The sequence below is a fragment of the Leucopleurus acutus genome (assembly GCF_964270905.1).
Source record: "Leucopleurus acutus genome assembly, contig: HAP1_SCAFFOLD_157, whole genome shotgun sequence".
NCBI classification, from domain to species: Eukaryota; Metazoa; Chordata; class Mammalia; order Artiodactyla; family Delphinidae; genus Leucopleurus; species Leucopleurus acutus.
In genome coordinates this window covers 198,765-217,118 of record NW_028139154.1, presented here as the reverse complement: position 1 = coordinate 217,118, position 18,354 = coordinate 198,765, and positions in this window count along the sequence as shown.

Below are 18,354 nucleotides of genomic sequence, written 5' to 3'. Positions count from 1 at the left end.
CATCATAAGTTATCACTACTACACGGAATGTAAACTTGGCTACACGGGAACTGAATTACAAAACAGAACAGGGTGTCAAATGTAGAAAACCCACTTATGCTTGCTTAAGGGGAAAGGAGAGTTGGGGTGCTACATACAACAAGAGATTGAAATTAGCACAGATACCATTCCATAAGCCAAATATGTAATAGACAAGAGCTACTCCTTGCTCAACGAAGTGGACTCAACACCCCATATTAAACGCCTAACAATATACATGACTAGTAAGACTCTTAAAACCTATGGATTTATATGTCTCCGAAAGAGAATCAAGCGTGTGTACAGTGGCATAAACGCAGCAGTGATAGGATTGGTGAGGTTCGGTGAGCAAATGCAGACCCTTTGAAGTCATATTGCATGGTACCCATTCCATGGGTCTCAACTCTCTATGTTTAAGGGATTCTTCCTTCAGCTAAAACATGCATGTGGAACCCAGAGTATGATCCACCGTGTGATCGGAAAACGTGTTCAAATGTGTCTCAGTTTTCGTCCCCTGGTACTCGGGTGCAACATTCCAGACGCTTTACTAACACTCTCCCCAATTGGAGAGTCAGTGCCTTTAAACTCCTGTTTGGCCCAGTTTGCAATTTCTGTGGAAAATGAACAGGAATAGGGAGAACCAATGAGAGACTAGGTGGAGGTGTCTGGACGGGCAAATTTAACTCTCATTTCCCACCAGGAAGAGGAATTAACCAAAGGCTCAGCATGCCGTGCCAGAACAAAACTAGGGCCTGAAGCAATCCTGCGGTGTTGCGGCCAGCTCACAAGAAAGCGAGTTGAAGAAAGGAGCTCAGGGGCACTGTAATTCACAAACCTGCAGAGTTATAAATGACAGCTATCTTCCAAAAATATATTGAAGTAAGGCTGCCAAGAGGAGTTGAATGCGGGGCAGAATTGCAGGGAACCGATTTCAGGAGGTAGACTGGAATTGCATGTAAAGCATAGGAAAAGAGGCAGAACGTCCACAATGATGCACTTGGCCAAAAAGCGCATATGCATTTTTTCCTGAATATATTCAGGAAAAAACGCATATGCCCTTTTTGGCCAACCAAGCAAGCTTGCAAAGGAAATCTGCACTACAATGAAGTCTCACTGCCCCCCGGTCAAAAGGGCTATCTGAAAAAAGTGTAAAATCCAGAAAGGCAGAACAGGCCATGGAGAACTGGGAGCCCTGTTATGCTGACGGGCGTGATGTAAATTGCCAGAAGCCACTCTGGAGAAGTGTATGGTGTTTCCTGAAACATCCAAAAAACAAAGCAACAGAGCCTAGGGCACTTCCACTTATGGTCCTATAGCTTAGGGAAATTAAAATCAAAAAGACACAGCCACCCGAATGTTTGGGACGGCTCTGTTTACAAGAACCTCGTTTACGGTACAAGTTGAATATCACAGAAAGCGAAAAATGGATAAAGAAGTTGTGGTACTTACGTACAATGCAATATCACTCAGCCATGAAATCTATGTCATCAGGCCCATAGCAGCATAATGAGTGGATTCAGGTACGATGATTCTAAGTGAAATAAGTCACACAGAAAAAGAAACATCATAAGATATCACTACTACACGGAATGTAAACTTGGCCAGACAAGAACTGAATTACAAAACAGAACAGGGCCTCAAATATAGAAAACCATCTTATGCTTGCTTAAAGGGAAAGGTGAGTTGGGGTGCTTCATAAAACCAGAGATTGAAATTAGCACAGATACCGTTCCATAAGCCAAATATGTAATAGACAAGAGCTACTCCTTGCTCAACGAAGTGGACTCAACACCCCATATTAAACGCCTAAGAATATACCTGACTAGTAAGAATCTTAAAACCTATGGATTTATATGTCTCCGAAAGAGAATCAAGCGTTTGTACAGCGGCATAAGCGCAGCAGTGATAGGATTGGTGAGGTTCGGTGAGCAAATGCAGACCCTTTGAAGTCATATTGCATGGTACCCATTCCATGGGTCTCAACTCTCCAGGTTTAAGGGATTCTTCCTTCAGCTAAAACATGCATGTGGAACCCAGAGTATGATCCACCGTGTGATCGGAAAACGTGTTCAAATGTGTCTCAGTTTTCGTCCCCTGGTACTCGGGTGCAACATTCCAGATGCTTTACTAACACTCTCCCCACTTGGAATGTCAGTGACTTTAACCTCCTGTTTGGCCCAGTTTGCAATTTCTGTGGAAAATGAACAGGAATAGGGAGAACCAATGAGAGACTAGGTGGAGGTGTCCGGACGGGCAAATTTAACTCTCATTTCCCACCAGGAAGAGGAATTAACCAAAGGCTCAGCGTGCCATGCCGGAACCACACTAGGGCCCGAAGCAATCTAGCGGTGTTGCGGCCAGCTCACAAGAAAGCGAGTTGAAGAAAGGAGCTCAGGGGCACTGTAATTCACAAACCTGCAGAGTTATAAATGACAGCCATCTTCCAAAAATATATTAAAGTAAGGCTGCCAAGAGGAGTTGAAAGCGGGGCAGAATTGCAGGAAACCGATTTCAGGAGGTAGACTGGAATTGCATGTAAAGCATAGGAAAAGAGGCAGAATGTCCACAATGATGCACTTGGCCAAAAAGGGCGTATGCGTTTTTTCCTGAATATATTCAGGAAAAAACGCATACGCCCTTTTTGGCCAACCAAGCAAGCTTGCAAAGGAAATCTGCACTACAATGAAGTCTCACTGCCCCCCGGTCAAAAGGGCCATCTGAAAAAAGTGTAAAATCCAGAAAGGCAGGACAGGCCATGGAGAACTGGGAGCCTTGTTATGCTGATGGGCGGGATGTAAATTGCCAACAGCCACTCTGGAGAAGTGTATGGTGTTTCCTGAAACATCCAAAAAACCAAGCAACAGAGCCTAGGGCATTTCCACTTATGGTCGTATAGCTTAGGGAAATAATAATCAAAAAGACACAGCCTCCCCAAAGTTTGGGATGGCTCTGTTTACAAGAACCTCGTTTACGGTACAGGTTCAATATCGCAGAAAGCGAAAAATGGATAAAGAAATTGTGGTACTTACGTACAATGCAATATCACTCAGCAAAGAAATCTATGTCATCAGGCCCGTGACAGCATAATGAGTGGATTCAGGTATGATGATTCTAAGAGAAATAAGTCACACAGAAAAAGAAACATCCTAAGATATCACTACTACACGGAATGTAAACTTGGCTACACAGGAACTGAATTACAAAACAGAACAGGGTGTCAAATGTAGAAAACCAACTTATGCTTGCTTAAGGGGAAAGGTGAGTTGGGGTGCGGCATAAAATCAGAGATTGAAATTAGCACAGATACTGTTCCATAAGCCAAATATGTAATAGACAAGAGCTACTCCTTGCTCAACGAAGTGGACTCAACACCCCATATTAAACGACTAAGAATATACCTGACTAGTAAGAATCTTAAAACCTATGGATTTATATGTCTCCGAAAGAGAATCAAGCCTGTGTACAGTGTCATAAACGCAGCAGTGATAGGATTGGTGAGGTTCGGTTAGCAAATGCAGACTCTTTGAAGTCATATTGCATGGTACCCATTCCATGGGTCTCAACTCTCCAGGTTTAAGGGATTCTTCCTTCAGCTAAAATATGCATGTGGAACCCAGAGTATGATCCACCGTGTGATCGGGAAACGTGTTCAAATGTGTCTCAGTTTTCGTCCCCTGGTACTCGGGTGCAACATTCCAGACGCTTTACTAACACTCTCACCACTTGGAGAATCAGTACCTTTAACCTCCTGTTTGGCCCAGTTTGCAATTTCTTCGGAAGATGAACAGGAATAAGGAGAAGCAATGGGAGACTATCTGTAGGTGTCTGGACGGGCAAATTTAACTCTCATTTCCCACCAGGAAGATGAATGAACCAAAGGCTCCGTGTGCCATGCTGGAACTAGATTAGGGCCTGAGGAGATCCTGCGGTGTTTCGGCCAGCTCACAAGAAAGTGAGTTGAAGAAAGGAGCTCAGGGGCACTGTAATTCAGAAACCTGCGGAGTTATAAATGACAGCTATCATCCAAAATTATACTGAAGTAAGGCTGCGAAGAGGACTTGAATGCGGGGCAGAATTGCTGGAAACTGATTTCAGAACGTACACGGGAGTAGCTCTTAAAGCATAGGAAAAGAGACAGAACTTGGAAAATAATGCACTTGGCAAAAAAGGGCATATGTGTTTTATCCAGAGCTCTCATAACTGAGGGGAGGAGATTCCCAGCAGGCTCCAAGTGCCACCTGAGGGCTCACATTGCCAAGGCAACGTGAGCATGCCAGGCAGGAGTTACCTCACAGCAGAGGTCCCACCTCACAGAAGGGTGAGAAACCCAGCCAACATCAGACTCTCACCAGAGGGCCCACATCACCAAGGGGATGGGAACCAGGCAGGAGTGTCTTCACATCAGTGGGGCCACATCATCGAAAGCTGAGGTACTCAGCACATGTGTCCTCAAACCAGAGGACCCACATCACCAAGGACCTCGGAGTGAGGCAGGCAGGAGTAGCCTCACAACACTGGGCACATAGAATAAAAAAGTGAGGAATCCAGCAGTTGGAACCTCCCAGCAGGCGGCCCAGAGCACCGAGGCTATGGGATCCAGGCCACAGTGAACTCACAGAACAGGGCCCATGTCATGAAACTGAGCAACCCAGCCATTGGGACCTCAGAGCAGGAGGCCCACATCCCCATGGGGATGGAATTCTGGTAGGAGTGTCCTCGCACCACTGAGAACGTATCAGAAAATTTTGGGCGACCAGCAGTTAGGGCCTGACGCCAGAGGGCACTCATCACCGAGAAGAGGAGGCTCCCAGCAGGCTCCAACTGCCACCAGAGGGCTGACGTCGCCAAGGCGATGTGTGCCAACCAGGCACGAATGACCTCACAGCAGAGGGCCCACCTCACAGAAGGGTGAGGAACACAGCCAGGATCAGACTCTCACCAGAGGGCCCACATCACCAAGGGGATGGGAACCAGGCAGGAGTGTCCCCACACCAGTGGGACAACATCATCGAAAGGTGAGGATCCCAGCACATGTGTCCTCAAACCAGAGGAACCACATCACCAAGGGGTTCGGAATGAGGCTGGCAGGACTGACCTCACAACACAGGGTCCATAGAATATAAAAGTTGAGGAATCCAGCAGTTGGAACCTCCCAGCAAGTGGCCCAGAGCACCGAGGCTATGGGATCCAGGCCGCAGTGAACTCACAGCAGAGGGCCCACATCATGAACCTGTGAGCAGCCCAGCTGTTGGGACCTCAGAACAGAAGACCCACATCCCCATTGGGATGGGAACCTGGCAGGAGTGGCTTTGCACCACTTAGCACATATCAGAAAATGTTAGGAGCCCAGCAGTTAGGGCCTGATGCCAGGGGGCCCTCATAACTGAGGGGAGGAGACTCCCAGCAGGTTCCAACTGCCAACAGAGGGACCACGTCTACAAGGTGGCATGCGCCAGCCAGGCAGTAGTGACCTCACAGCAGAGGGCCTATCTCACAGAAGGGTGAGGAACCGAGGCAGGATGAGACTCTCACCAGAGGGCCCACAACACCAAGGGGATGGGAACCAGTCAGGACTGTCCTCCCACCAGTGGGGCCACATCATCGAAAGGTGAGGAACCCAGCACATGTGGCCTCATATCAGAGGACATACATCACAAAGGGGATGGGAGTGAGGCAGGTAGGAGTAGCCTAAAAACAGAGGGCCCAAAGAATAAAAAAAGTGAGGAATCCAGCATTTGGAACCTCCCAGCAGGCGGCCGAGAGCACAGAAGCTATGGGATGCAGGCAGGAGTTAACTAACACCAGAGAGCCCACATCATGAAACTGTGAGCAACCCAGGCATTGGGACCTCAGAGCAGAAAGCCCACATCCCCATGGGGATGGGAACCTGACAGGAGTGTCCTGGCATCACTGGGCTCACATCAGAAAACGTGGGGAGCCCAGCAGTTAGAGCCTGATGCTAGAGGGCCGTCATCACCGAGGGCAGGAGGCTCCCAGCAGGTTCCATGTGCCAACAGAGGGCCCACGTCGCCAAGGTGATGTGTGCAAGTCAGGCAGGATTGACCTCACAGCAGAGGGCCTACCTCACAGAAGAGTGAGGAACCCAGCCAGGATAAGACTGTCACCAGAAGGCCCACATCACCAAGGGGATGGGAACCAGGCAGGAGTGTCCTCACACCAGTGGGGCCACATCATTGAAAGTTGCCTAACCCAGCACATGTGGCCTCAAACCAGAAGACCCACATCACGAAGGGGTTGCGAGTGAGGCAGGCAGGAGGAGCATCACAACACAGGACCCATAGAATACAAAAGTTGAGGAATCGAGCAGTTGGAACCTCCCAGCAGGCAGCCAAGACCACAGAGGCTATGGGATCCAGGCCACAGTGAAATAACACCAGAGAGCCCACATCATGAAATTGTGATCAACCCAGCCATTGGAACCTCAGAGCAGAAGGCCCACATCCCCATGGGGATGGGAACCTAAGAGGAGTGCTTGAGCAACACTGGGCTCACTAAGAAAAGTTGGGGAGCCCAGCAGTTAGGGCCTGACGTCAGAGGGCCCTCATCACAGAGCTGAGGAGGCTCCCAGCAGGGTCCAATTGCCACCAGAGGGCTCATGTCAACAAGGCGAGGTGAGCAACCCAGGCAAGAGTTACCTGATAGTAGAGGGCCCACCTCACAGATGGGTGAGGAACCCAGCCAGGATCAGACTCTCACCAGAGGGCCCACATCACAAAGGGGATGGGACCCAGTCAGGATTATCCTCACACCAGTGGGGCCTCATCATCGAAAGGTGCGGAACCCAGCACATGTGGCCTCAAATCAGAGGACACATATCACAAAGGGAATGGGAGTGAGGCAGGCAGGAGTAGCCTAAAAACAGAGGGCCCAAAGAATAAGAAAGGTGAGGAATCCAGCAGTTGGAACCTCCCAGCAGGCGGCCCAGAGCACAGAAGCTATGGGATGCAGGCAGGAGTGAACTAATACCAGAGAGCCCACATCATGAAACTGTGAGCAACCCAGGCTTTGGGACCTCAGAGCAGAAGGCCCACATCCCAATGGGGATGTGAACCTGGCTGGAGTGTCCTCGCACCACTGGGCGCACATCACAAAATGTAGGGAGCCCAGCAGTTAGGGCCTGACGCCAGAGGGCCCTCATCACCGAGGAGAGGAGGCTCCCAGCAGGCTCCAAGTGCCACCAGAGGGCTCATGTCCACAAGGCGAGGTGAGCAAGCCAGGCAGGAGTGACCTCACAGCAGACGGCCCACCTCACAGATGGGTGAGGAACCCAGCCAGGATCAGACTCTCAACAGAGGGCCCACATCACCAAGGGGATGTGAACCAGGCAGGAGTCTCCTAAGACCATTGGTCCCACATCATCGAAAGGTGAGGAACCCAGCACATGTGGCCTCAAACCAGACGACACACATCACGAAGGGGCTGGGAGTGAGGCAGGCAGGAGGATCCTCACAACAGAGGGCCCAAAAAATTAAAAAAGTGAGGAATCCAGCAGTTGGAACCTCCCAGCAGGCGGCCAAGAGCACAGAGGCTATGGGATCCAGGCCTCTGTGAACACCAGAGAGCCCACATCATGAAAATGTGAACAACCCAGCCGTTGGGACCTCAGAGCAGAAGGCCCACATCTCCATGGAGATGGGATCCTAAGAGGAGTGCCAAAGCATCACTGGGCTCCCTAAGAAAAGTTGGTGAGCCCAGCAGTTAGGGCCTGACGCAAGAGGGCCCTCATCACCGGGGGGAGGAGATTCCCAGCACGCTCCAACTGCCACCACACGGCTGACTTCACCAAGGCAATGTGTGCCAGCCATGCAGGAGTGACCTATCAGCAGAGGGTCTCCCTCACAGGTGGGTGAGGAACAAAGCCAGGAACAGACTCTCACCAGGGGGTCCACATAACCACGTGGATGAGAACCAGGCAGGAGTGTCCTCACACTAGTGGGGCCACATCATCGAAAGGTGAGGAACCCAGAAAAGGTGGCCACAAACCAGAGGACCCACATCACCAAGGGGTTGAGAGTGAGGTAGGTGTCTGGACGGGCATATTTAACACTCATTTCCCACCAGGAAGAGAAATTAACCAAAGGCTCAGCGTGCCCTGCCAGAAGCAGATTAGGGCCTGAAGCAGTCTTGCGGGTTTGCGGCCAGCTCACAAGAAAGCGAGTTGAAGAAAGGAGCTCAGGGGCCCTGTAATTCACAAACCTGGAGAGTTATAAATGACAGATAACGTCCAAAAATATATTGAAGTAAGGCTGCGAAGAGGACTTGAAAGCGGGGCAGAATTTCAGGAAACCGATTTCAGGAGGTAGACTGGATTTGCATTTAAAGCATAGGAAAAGAGGCAGAACATCGACAATGATGCACTTGGCAACAAAGGGCGTATGAGTTTGTTCCTGAATATATTCAGGAAAAAACGCATACGCCCTTTTTGGCAAACCAAGCAAGCTTGCAATGGAAATCCAAACTATGAGTGTCACTTTTCCCCGGTCTAAAGGGCCATCTGAGAAAAGTGTAAAATCCAGAAAGGCAAGACAGGCCATGGGGAAAAAGGAGCCTTGTTATGCTGATGGGCGGGATGTACATTGCCAACAGCCACTCTGGAGAAGTGTATGGTGTTTCCTGATACATCTGAAAAACAAAGCAACAGAGTCTAGGGCATTTCCACTTATGGTCCTATAGCTTAGGGAAATTAAAATCAAAAAGACACAGCCACCCCAAAATTTGGGACGGCTCTGTTTACAGGAACCTCTTCTACAGTACGAGTTAAATATCCCAGAGAACAAATAATTGATAAAGAAGTTGCGGTACTTACGTACAACAGAATACCACTCAGCAATGAAATCTCTGTCACCAGGCCTGTACCAGCATAATGAGTGGATTGAGGCATGATGATTCTAAGTGAAATAAGTCACACAGAAAAAGAAACATCATAAGGTATCACTAATGCACGGAATGTAAACTTGGCTACACATGAACTGAATTACAAAACAGAACAGGGTCTCAAGATTAGAAAACCAACTTATGCTTGCTTAAGGGGAAAGGTGAGTTAAGGGGGTGCTGCATAAAACCAGAGTTTGAAATTAGCACAGATACCGTTCCATAAGCCAAATATGTAATAGACAAGACCTACCCCCTGCTCAACGAAATGGACTCAACAATGAGGTATCACCTCACACCTGTTAGAATGGGCATCATCTGAAAATCTACAAACAACAAATGCTGGAAAGGGTGTGGAGAAAAGGAACCCTCTTCCACTATTGTTGGGAATATAAATTGATACATTCACTATGGAGAACAATATGGAGTTTCTTAAGAAACTAATAATAGAATTACCATATGATACAGCAATCCCAGGACTGGACATATACCCAGACAAAACCATAAATCAAAAAGAGACATTCACCGCAATGTTCATTGCATCACTATTTACAATATCGAGGTAATGGAAGCAACCTAAATGCCCACAGACAGACGAATGCATAAAGATGTGGTACATATATAAAATGGAATATTACTAAGCCATGAAAGGAATGAAATTGGGTCATTTGTAGAGACGTCGATGGATCTAGAGACTGTCATACAGAGTGAAGTAAGTCAGAAAGAGAAAAACAAATCTTGTATATTCATGCATATATGTGGAACCTAGAAAAACTGTACAGATTAACCGTTTTACAAGGCATAAATAGAGCAACAGATGTAGACAACAATCGTATGGACAACAAGGGGGGAAAGCTCTTGGAGGGGTGGTGGTGGGAGGAGTTGAGAGATTGGGATTGGCATGTAAACATTTATATGTATAAAATAGATAACCAATGAGAACCTGCTGTATAAAAATATAAAATAAAATTCAAAATTAAAAAGAAATAAAATTTAAAAAATAAAACAGAAAAAACAATTATTCCCTTCACATACATGTATTTATATGAATAAATTATTTCCATGCTTATATCTGTAAATACAAAAAAGAGGAATAAAATCTACCTTGAACCAAAAACGAAAAAGAGAAAAAAAAAACAGAACCCACCAGTTACTCAGAGGAAAACCGTATCAGGGCACTTGCTCCAGTTGTAAACAATTCTGAAGTTGGTCAGTGGTGGGGAATCGTCTCCCATTCAGCCAGCAGCCCCCACACGACAAGCGTCCTCATTGCAAAGCTGGGGCACCGTGCTGAGGCATCTGTGAGTAAACGTGAGCTGAGCCCCAGGCCAGTTGCTGCTGAACTGTTCCCACCCTTCCCAGGTAAAACACCTGAATATATACAAGGACTTGAAAGCCTAGAGGAAGGGCCATGGAGCCACACGAGTGACAGCATGCCAGATGACTTGGTGCCTGCAGGCCAGCCAGGATGGTCCTGGCCCTGGGTGCTCTTCTGGAAGATTTCCATTTCCCTGCCTGAGATACCCGTCCTGTCCCTGCCCCCACTGCTTCTTCCCTTCCTCACCTCTGCCCAGGGAGAAATTCCAGCAGCAGGTATGGGTGACACATCCTCTTCTTTAGCAGGTGGCAGCCTGGCAACTGCTGCAGAAAGTCCAGCAGAGCCCCACAAACACTGGGCCACCCACAAAGCCGTGGCCTCTCACTCCTTCCCACCAGCCCAGCCCCGAGACTGCTGACAGGGCAGAGAAAATGGCGTCAGGCACAGCTGCAGGGGCTTTTGCTGCCTGGAGTAGTATTTATATTGACCTCAACCCAGGCACACCTGGAGAGGGCTGGCCGGCACGGTAAGGCTGCCCAGGTCAGCCAATCATCACCCCTCAGGGGCTCACAGTTGCAGAAAATGGAACTTGCTGAATCGGCCATGTCCAAGGAACAGGTGTGGACCCCTGAGAGTCAGGATAGACAAGGGGCTGCAGCTTTGGCTTGTTTTCTAATCATTTTATCTGGCCCATGAGTGGGAGACAACTTCAAGAAAACCCTCTCCTAATGAGACGAACCCAGGAGTCAGGGAGAGGAGGGGTGGGTGGTGGTTGGAGACAGAGGCCTGCTGCTCTGGGTGCAGTGGAAGTCTCTGGAAGACCAGGTGGAGGGAGGCCACACAGAGTGATGCCCAGGGTCACAGACCTGTCGGAGCTGCTGTTTGTTAGTTCAAGTCCTGCTCTGAGGTGCTCTGTGTCAGCTCTGAGCAACAGGTGAGCTGGGGGTGCTCTTCAATGAGGGCTATGTGCACGGTTCCTGTGTGCCCAGCCCTGCCATGGTACCTGCAAGGGAAGCTCTGTATCCTGGGAGGGGCCTGACCATGAGAGCCCCGTGGGCTGGGTTGGGGGTGGGGTACCTGCCCAGGAGAGCTCCATATCCTGGGATTGGCCTGACCACGAGAGCCCCATGGGCTGCTGGGGACCTGGTAAAGGATGTCAGGACAGTCAGTGAAGCCACCGAGGATATACCTCCAGTTGCTCCTGATTCCTACACCCTGCTGGTCATTCTACCAACCACCAGGACATGGTATTCTGTATTAGTCTTCAATGATGCCTTCTTTTGTATTCCATTAGTCCCAGAGTCACAAGAAATTTTGGCTTGTGGGTGGCAGGTCTCAACACACAACTAAAACAATACTTCCGGACCGTCTTGCCCCAAGGGTTCAAAAATTCCCACACCATCTTTGGGGAAAGCTTAGCTAAAGACCGAAAAGTTCTACCTCTGGAAAAGGAAACCCTTCTTCAATATGCAGATGACATTCTGATTGCCAGCCCTACTAAGGAGGCCTCTGAACTACCAAGCCAATAAAGGATAGAAGTTGTCCAAGAAAAAGCTCAAATATCACAGACTGCGGTGACCTGCCTGGGCTTCATTCTCACACAAGGTCAGAGAAGCCCATCCCAGGAAAGGGAAGAAACCATTTGCAGCCTTACCCCTTTCTAAAACTAGAAGACAGCTTAGGGGTTCCTGGGGAGGCCAGGGTTTGCTGCTTCTGCACCCCTAACTACAGTCTACTAGCTGGGCCTCTATATGAAACACTGAAAGGAAAAGATGATGATCCTTTTGAACAGAATCCAGAAGTGGCCTTTCAAGAATGGAAAGAGCAGTCAATTCAGACCCTTGCCCTGGAACTCCCTAATTGAGCTAAACCCTTTGACCTTTCCATTCCCGGTGAAAGGTGAATCGCCATTGGAGAATTAGTGCAAAAACTGGGACCACTTGAAATGGAACAACGCAAGAATGCCATCCAGGTAGGATAAACTACAGTCACCAAGGGGCTTGGCCCACTGCCACATCTGGCCAAGATACTGGCGGTATCTAAAAACCTGGAAATCAGCAGCCCAAAAGGCCACCTCCCTCCTAAGGGAAAAGGACCCCACGTGGTGATCCTAATCACCAACCATGCCCTGAAGTTGCAGGGTTCGCTCCGTGGGCACACCGACCTCGAGTGAGGAGGCCCTCCAACTCCAACATCCAGAGAGATAACCGGGGGCAACAGGGCACCATGACGACTCGTGTGAACATCACTTGACCTGGAGTTTCTCTCATAAAACAACAATAGTGTGTCCCGAAGGAGTAGACTACTGCTTGCAGGACTTCCTGCACCCGGAGGGGAGCTAATAATCTTGGCGGGGGAACCGTATATCACACTGTCACCATAGAAAAGCCTACAGACACCGTGATGATGGTGGCCAATAAGACCGGCTGGACTCCTGTTTACTTCAAAAGGCTGTTGACTCAGTGGCCATCATGGTCCTTGATCACCACTGACCCTGGACTGTCTGGGAGTTGAGCGGGCAGGGCTCTGACACCTGGTGCTGTTTTTACATTAATTCAGGGGCCTAATTGAAGAAAGAGCAGACTACTGGTCAGAGCATCTAGGCTGGCAGAAACGGTCAGCCTAAGGTGGCCGAACAAATGTGGGGCGGGGTGAAACCGGCCCCCACAGCGTCTCTGCACATCTCTTTCCTGGACCCTTAAAGGTCATTAGAATCTATAACACTTCCAATGCTGGTGCTCAGGCGGACGAGCAGGGAGGCAGGGGTCCTGGGGCCAATCAACGTCACCTGGAGGCTGCTGGGGAGAAGTTCTGACCCTCGTCCCCTGGTATGAGGGCTCCCAACTCAGCACTCAGCAGTTACAGAAGAAGGGTCTGCACCCTCAGCACTCCAAGAATGAGGAACGGGACAAAAGGCAGAGGAGGGGTTTGTCCCCAGCAAAGCCCATTAAAAATCCCTGGGAGATAAAAATACAATCTGGGCAATAAAGTCAAGTCTGACCTTTTTTATCCTTTGTGCTTTGTCTAATTTCACGTGCTCCTAGGGTCCCGCATGCAGAGGTTCCACACCCGGCACTTCAGACCAGATTTCCTGGTGCAGAATGGCTGGGTCGACACCTCAGCTCCTGGGGCCCAGTGCAGACTCCGAGATATAGAGCCTGAGCTGCAGCCAACCCGGCCCTTGAGAGCTCCGCCCCCTCCCTCCCACTGACTCTGACAGGATCTCTACACAGCAGCCCAGCCCACAGCCCACGGGGTAGTGCATGCTCTCACCTCTCCATTCTCTGATGAAAATATAAAGTTTCCTTTGCTTGGGAACCAAACTCAGTCTCGATCTGTTGGCCCCAATGACACTGGGCAGGGGGACCCTTGTTGGGGTCCACTCTGGAGGATCAGTAACAGAAATTGAGACTATTGTAACTTCAATGAACAGATGTGTGAGCCAAAATGTAGTTAACATAGAACAGTTTATAAGGCTCGGGTAAAATAAGATGTTTCTAACACTTCCATTTGATATTTCCATCACTTTATTATAAGCAAGTTCAGTGAAAAGGTTTGTCTTATTTGTCAGGTCAATATTAGAGAAATGAAGTGATTTCTTTCCAAGGATGTACATCTAATAATCTTGGTTAAAGCTTCAATCTTGTTTTAAATGCTTTTCCATTGAAAATGATACCTCTCTTTCAGCTCCCCCATTTCTGAGAAGTATAAAATCTTATAATTTATTATTACCAAAGGGGAAAGGTGGGAGGAGGGATAAATTAACAGTTTGGAATTAACACATACACACTGCTATGTATAAAATAGATCATCAACAAGGAACTACTGTATAGCACAGGGAACTACACTCAATATTGTGCAATAACCTATAAGGGGAAATAATCGGAAAAAGAACAGATATTTTTATTGACATCATCTATCAATGACAGTTAAAGTGTAACCTAAGGGAAGCCAGTGGTGAGTGCTTCTGACCCTGAAGACTTCAGTCATCTAAAGTTTGCACTCTGCCTACTTCCCAAGGCCCTTAATGAACATATGTGTAGCCGTAGCTTAAAAAACTCCCCAGTTTGGGTTTCGGGGAGACACTGATTTTGAAAAAGCCCTGGTGTTCTCCTTACATGAATGGGACTCTTCCTACTGCTAAAACATGTCTGTCACATCCAGAGGATGGTATACCGTCTGATCGGGAAGAGTTTGGAAAAGGCATCTCATCTCCTCATCTCCTGGTGCTCGGGTTCACCCCTCCAGCGTCTTTACTAACAGTCTCCCCACTTGGAGATGTCAACACTGTCAACATCCTGTTGCGTACAGTTTGGAATTTGTCCAGAGGATGAAGCGGAAGGATGAGGAACAATGAGAGACAAGTCCTAGGTGTTCAGACAGGCACATGTCACTCTAATTTCCAATCAGGAAGATGAATTGACCAAAGGCTAGGGTTGCCCATGGAAACAGTATAGGGCTTGAGGAAATCCCACTGCTTTGTGGCCAGTTCCCATAAACACAAGTTGAACAATGGAACTCAGGGGCAGTAAAATTCACGAAACTGCAGAGTTGAAAATATCTATCACTGAAAAATGTCTTGAGGAAAGTCAGAGAAAAGGATTGGCAAGCAAGGGAGAATGGCAGGAAAGGGATTTGAGGAGGTAGAAAGGACTCGCCATTAAGCACAAGAAAAGGGGCTGAACATTGCCGACATTGCAGTTGGCCAAAAAGGCTGTATGTGTTTTTTTCTGTATATATTCAAGAAAAGGGCATACACTTTTTTAGCCAACCAAACAGGTGGGCACTGGAAATCAATACTACAAAAGATATCACTTCGCATCAGTCAGAAGAGCCATCCTCATAAAGTGTAAACGCCAGAAATGCAGGACAGGGCAAGGAGAAGAGGGAGCCCTGTGAGGCTTATAGTGGAAATGTATATTGCCAACGGCCATTCTGGAGAAGTGTATTGTGTTTACTAAAGCATCTAAAAAATGAGCTACAGAGCATAGGGCACTTGCACTCATGGGCGTATATCTTGGGAAAAACAAAAATCGAGAGGACACAGGCACCCCAATGTTTACTGCCCCTCTGTTTAAAAGATCCTCGACTAGGATATAACTTAAATGTCTCTGGAGGGAAAAAATGGATAGAGATGTGGTACTTATGTAGAGTGGAATATTACTCAGCCTGGAAATCAATGAAATATGGCCAGTTGTAACAACTCCGGAGGAGTTACGTATGATCATTCTAAGTGACGTAATTCAAAAAGAAAAAGACACATATCATAAGATATCACTTAAAGGTGGAATCCAAAATGGCTACACATGAAATAAATTACAAAACAAAAACATAGTCAAATATGTAGAAAATACGCGTGAGGCTGCTAAACGGGAAAGGTGGGGAGGGGTGAGGCATCATCCAGGAGGTTGAAATTAGCAAAGATACCATTCCAAATACCAAACTGATAATCAACAAGGCCTACACGGTAGCTAAAAGAACTGCACTCAGCACACTCAAGTCACCGGAAAAGAATATCTATGACTGGTAAGAATCTGAAAAAGAATTTATTGATGTCTCTCTGTACGTGAATCAAGTGGATGTACAGCAGCAAGAAACAGAGCTTTGAAAATCAGCTATGACCAATATAGTAATAAATTGAAAAAAATAAACGACAGAGAGACAGAGAAAACCTCTTACAACTTTTCCTCAGGGACGGTGATGCAACATGGATTGAACACATCTAGACCCACAGCAGGATGAGACATAAGGCTGGAAACTGCTCGCGCTAAGAGAAATGTGAGGTTGGGTGAGGAAATGCACACCCTTTAAAGTAATACTACCTGGTACCCATTCAATGGGTCCCAAATCTGCAGGTTCAAGGAATCTTCCTACAGCTAAAACATGCATGGAAAACCCAGAGGACTGTACACCATGTGATCGGGAGATGTGTCTAAAATGCACCTCATTTATCCTCTCCTGGTGCTCCTGTTCATCATTCCAGCCACGTTACTTAGAATCTCCCCACTTAGAGAATCAGCACATTTAAACTTCTGTTTCACACATTTTGCAAATTGTGAGGAGGATGAACGGGAACAGGGGGAACCAATGAGAGAATAGTTGTAGGGGTTTGGACGGGCACATGTCACTCTAATTTCCCATTAAGAATAAGAATTAAAAAAAGGCTCAGCCCGCCTCGCCGGAGCCAAAATAGGGCCTGAAGCAATCCTGCGGTTTTGAGGCCAGCTCACAAAAGAGCAACTTAAAAAATGGAGCTCAGGGTCACTGCAATTCACAAACCTGCAGAGTTATAAATGAAAACTAACGTCCAAAAATATGTTGAGGTAAGGCAAAGAAGAGGATCTGAATGCAAGACAGAATTGCAAGAAACAGATTTCAAGAGATAGATTGGACTCGCCTTTAAAGCACATGAAAAGCGGCAGAATTTCGACAATGATGCAGTTGGCCCAAAAGGGAGTATGCGTTTTTTCCTGAATATATCCAGGAAAAAACGCATACGCACTTTATGGGCAACCAAGCAAGCAAGCAATGCAAATGTGCACAACAAAGAAGTCTCATTTCCCACCGGTCAAAAGGGCCATCCGAAAAAATTGTAAACACCAGAAATGCAGGACAGGCCATGGAGAACAGGGAGCCTTTATACGCTGATGGACAGTGTGTGAACTGCCGAGAGCCACTCTGGAGAAGTGTATGGTGGTTCCTAAATCATCTAAAAAACAGAGCGACAGAGCATAGGGCACTTCCAATCACGGGAGTATATCTAAGGAAGTCTAAAAATCAACAAGACACAAGCACACCACAGTTTAGGGCTACTCTGTTTACAAGAACCTCAACTTCAGTACACCTTAAATATCCCAGGAAAGAGAACAATGGATAAAGAAAATGTGGTACTTATGTACAATGGAATATCTCTTCACCATGAAATCAATGTAATAAGGCTAGTAGAAGGATAAAGAGTGGATTTAGGTCCGATAATACTACTTGAAATAAGTCAAACAGAAAAAGAAACATATCATAAGATATCACTTATAGAGGGAGGATAAATATGGCTGCACAAAAAATGAATTACAAAACAGAACAGTGTCTCACATTTAGAAAACACACTTATGTCAGCTTAAGGGGAAAGGAGAGGTGGGGTGATGCATAAAACCAGAGTTTGAAATTAGCACAGATACCGTTCAATAAACCAAATAGGTATCAGACAAGATCTACACCTTGCTCAATGAACTGGCCTCAACACACCCTATACACCGCAGAGAAATATATCTGAGTAATAAGAATCTTAAAACCCATGTATTGATATCTCTCCATAAGGGAATCAAGTGTGCACAGAGCGGCACAAACACAGTAGTGAAAATGAGCTAAACCCCATTATAGAAATAAATTTTAAAACCAAAACGCAGAAACAATGAAAGAGAGAAAAATTCTTACAAAATTCGCTCAGGGGCTGTGATGCAACCTAGAATGACCACATATAAACCCACAGCTGGATAAGACATAAGGCTGGACACTTGGGGCTGAAAGGATTGGTGAGCTTTGGTGAGCAACTGCCGAAAGTTTAATGCAATACTTCATGCTACTTATTCCAAGGGTCCCAACACTCCAAGTTGAAGGGAATCTTCCTAGAGCTAAACCATGCATGGGAAATCCAGCGGATGGTATACCATATGATTGGGAAAGGTTTCTAAAATGCACCTCATTTTCCTCTCCTGGGGCTCCGGATCAACATTCCAGCCACTTTACTAAAAACATCTCCACATGGAGAGTCAATGCCTTTAAGTTCCGGAATCGCACAGTCTGCAGTTAGTGCGGAAAATGAATGGGAATAGGGGGAACCAGTGAGAAAATAGCTGTAGCGGTTTCAATGGGCACATGTCACTCTAATTTCACATCAGGAGGAAGAATTAACCAAAGGCAGAGCAAGGCGTCCCAGAAGAAGAATAGGTCCTGAAGAAATCCTGTGGATATGAGGCAAGATCACAAAAATAAGAGCTGAAAAATGGAGCTAAGGGCCATTGCAATTCAAAAACCTGCAGAGTTATGAAGGCCAACTATTTTCCAAAAGTATATTGAGGTAAGGCTATGAAGAGGCACTGAGAGCAAGGCAGAACTGCAGGAAACCGATT